This window comes from Sinocyclocheilus rhinocerous, unplaced genomic scaffold, assembly GCF_001515625.1.
Source record: "Sinocyclocheilus rhinocerous isolate Xijiao unplaced genomic scaffold, SAMN03320098_v1.1 scaffold1034, whole genome shotgun sequence".
NCBI classification, from domain to species: domain Eukaryota; kingdom Metazoa; phylum Chordata; class Actinopteri; order Cypriniformes; family Cyprinidae; genus Sinocyclocheilus; species Sinocyclocheilus rhinocerous.
The window spans coordinates 2,889-6,677 of record NW_015626879.1 but is presented as its reverse complement, the minus strand read 5'-3'; the positions used below and the strand labels follow the sequence as shown (position 1 = coordinate 6,677).

Here is a 3,789-nt window from a genome sequence, read left to right as displayed (position 1 = left end):
AATGTGCTCACCCTCAGGCCATCCAAGATGTAGATTTTTTTTTTCCTTCATAGGAACAGATTTGGAGAAATGTAGCATTGCATCAGTGTCTCAGCAATGGATGCTCTGCAGTGAATGGGTGCAGTCAGAATGAGAGTCCAAAATAGCTGGATTAATGCTGGATTAGTTTCAACTTTTGTCTTCTCCAGATGTTAACTGATGGACTGGAGTGCTGTGGATTACTTGTGGATTATTGTGATGTTTTTATCAGCTGTTTGGACTCTCATTCTGAGTAAATGTGTCTTGATTTAGGAATGTTTATATGTTTGTACTGGAAAACAAGACAGAAATACTGAGGAAGAACACCGTTTTTCGCTCGATTCCCACAGTTCATGCTCTCGTTTCAGAGCTCCTCAGGTGGAAGACAACAACAGCATCAACATGGGCCAGAACGGAGGACGGAAACGATCACACCTCCTGCCTCTTCTGCTGGTAAGTCCCTCATCCAGCCCATCCAAACACGGGCCACGTCGACTACAAAGGCGTCTTTGAGCGCATGTTAATCTGTCTCTGAACACGTCTCCCACCTCCTTCGTGTTTGCAACACCAAATCTGTCTGGCTGCGTTCCCAGAAGGTAATTTCTCTGCACAGCGTCTTAATGATAGGCTTTTAATGCCCTTCCAAAGAGCCGTGAGATGTTCAAACGACAGGTTATCTGCGAGTGAGACGCTCTGGAGAGCAGATCTGTGTAATCCCGCTTATTACGGCTAAATCAGCCCTCAGTGTCAATTCAGCCTTTGTTGAAGAGAAAACTGCTGCCGCTCCATAATGAGCATTATTCTCTATATATAGAGCCAGGAAAAAAGGCTGCAAATGTGCTGCTTCACAGCACCGTAATGTCACGTCTAATGATCTAGAACCAACTCAAGTCAACGTTAGACACAATCAGACAAATGTTTACTGGTGCATGCAGTGCGCTTCATAATCTAACTTGCAGAAGTGAAGCATCTTCATTAGACAAAAAACGCCTGATATTACCTACTGTAATTTGATGATTTTGAGTTAAAAATATAACTAAAAACATCCCATCATGTAGGTTTAATCACAAAATAAGTAGGTATATGTAGTTATTATGCATATGTATCAGCATTAATGTACTTAGAACAAAAGAGGTCAAATGTCAAAAACTTCACTTTTTTTTTTAAATGTACTATTTTTCCAAAGGAGTGGAAAATATATATTAAAATAGCTTATTTAATGCCAAAGGACTTTACATAAACACAAGTTTATAAATAAGCTTTTTTCCACAAAATCTGTATTTTTCTATCATTGTTTGGATGTAGTCAAATCAATGTTATTTTAGTGTCATATTGAGATACTGTTATGGTTTTATTAATATTTTGAATACATTTTTAGTTTTACATTTTCATTTTTCATTTTCATTTCAGTTAAGGTTTTAGTACTTTTGTTGCGTTTTTGTCATTGATATTAGTTTTTGTTTTCTTTAAATATGTCCATATAGTTTTTATTCATTATTATTTTGGTTTTAGTTATTTTAGTAAATCAAGTTAAACTAAATGATTTTTATTTTCATTAAAACATATTTTTTCAAGGTGACATATGTTTTTAGTTTTAGTTAATTATAATAAACATCTGGCTCATGTTTGCATTTTCTTTCTAATTCTGATGATTTGCAAAAAAATAAAAAATATTACCCAATTCTGTTCAAAAATATCAATGAAAAAAATAAATCCATCAAATATTTGTCACAAAATTAAAAAAATTCTAATTATATGTATGTATCATAAATCATATTGTGCATATCATAATATCACAAATGCTTAATTTAACTATAAATCCTCAAAGGAGTGGAAAAATATCTTCAAATACAAATTTAATGTCAAAGAACTTCACAAAATAAGCTTTTTTTTTGACGAAAGTGTGACGTGAAGCAGCAAAGCAGACACTATTATTTGGAATCAGCAGCTCAAAATGAGTCAAAAGGTTTGATTCAGCACATGATGCATGGTTTGTCTGTTGCATTACAGTGCATTTGTAATTGTGTCTGCGATTGAGAACAGATGCATGATTCGGATCTGTTGTGATCTAATTACAATCACACAAGCGTATTGTGCTTCCAAACCAAACTCACAGTCATCATGTCTCTCTCCACATTCATTTCCTCAGACGTAAATCATGTTCACTGCATGAATCGAGGTGAAACAACATGCACACAGGCATTTCAGCTCTCCGCCGGTTCGTTACTCAAGCAGGAATGTAATTAAGCGAGTGGGCGGAGCCGGATGTTGATTGGCTCGGGCTGAATGAGATGCTTTGTGGTTCTCAGCTTTAATTCTTTAATTGAACCTACACTCAACCGTTTCCTTATTACATCAGCACCTTCACACTTTCACTTTATATTAGTCCTTCTCTTCTGGGAAGATGGACGGAAAATATTTCTTTCTGCTGTTTGTTTGTTTGTTTAAAACACTGATGTAAGTTTATAGGTGAACCTGGAAGGACAAAGTTTTCCTCTTTGTTTTAAGAACATTGGATTTGTAAAATAAGGCCTGTAGTTAAAATCACTAGAAGAGACTTTTGTGTTTTGTTCTACAACATAAATTGCACAAGCATATGCATGTTTTAAACAAATAAGTTGCTGTGAATGCACTTGAACAGTCATGCATATACTTAAAACCTTTATAGATAATGCGCTATAAAAGTATTTTAATGCATTAATTATATGCACATTATAAAGCATTGTATGATCTCATAAATAATTGTGACCACAGTTATAAAACATTATAATATGTATCCGTTCATTGAACACTGTTGCTGTTCAGAAAGTATAATGCATTAAAACACAAGATAAACAACCGTTTTCAGATGCAACAAAAAAATATGCAAATATGCAAATGTTATAATCTATTTAACCTTGGTTACAATTGTTTATTAAAAGATATAAGATATAATGCATTATAATTATAATGTACATTATGAACACCTTAAAACACCTAATGAACACTATAGAGCATTATATATATATATGTATATATATAATCATGACTTTCTGTATGCCACAGAATACAGAAACATGACTAATGTAAAGTGTAAATGCAGATCTCATTTAATTGGACCTGGATGATTTCCTTCAAATTGATAGTTTTGTGTCTTTAGTTCATGTCTGTTAGCTTTGATCTCATTGATACACAAGTGTACTTATATAAGCAGACAACATGAACTTGAAAAAGCTGAAGTAACAAGTTGCTATACATAAAGATAACAGCTGCCACAAATGTGAGTTTGTGTTTGTATTTTAAAATGTGTGTGTGTGTGTGTTGCAGGTGTCCAGCATGTGTTTTGTGAGTGCCGAATACTTGAGTTGTGGAGAAAATGAATTTTACAATTACACAATCAGCAGCTGCCAACCCTGCCCACAGTGTCAGCCGGGACAAGAGCCGAACATGGTGAGAATCACAGACACACACACACACACACACACACTGATACACACACACACAGACACACACACACTCCAGTGTTCGAATTGAGATCGAATTGTAACACCCCAAAAAATATACTTGGGGGGTCCCCTGGTTTTCCAATAAAACTTTAATACTTAGAATGAAGTTTCGATTGCTGTATTACATTTAGACCTGCTTATGTTACATCATATTTTATTTTTACGCGTTTTTACAGCGTTGCTCATTATAACCAATCACACACGATTCTGTTGAGTTTAGGAATGCAGTAGCCAATCAGAGGCGTTCAGATCAGTCATCGCTGAAACCCCAGAGTTTTGTTCAGAC

At 34.9% G+C, this 3,789-nt stretch overlaps 1 long non-coding RNA gene across 1 annotated transcript in view; it reads left to right on the top strand.

Annotated features, from left to right (window-relative positions):
* The first annotated feature begins 358 nt into the window (after positions 1-358).
* LOC107720542 (uncharacterized) overlaps positions 359-3,789 on the top strand; it is a 4,853-nt gene continuing 1,422 nt past the window's right edge. The window contains exons 1-2 of the long non-coding RNA XR_001637624.1: positions 359-471; positions 3,325-3,447. This is a non-coding gene — a long non-coding RNA (uncharacterized LOC107720542). The remainder of the gene's footprint in view (positions 472-3,324; positions 3,448-3,789) is intronic.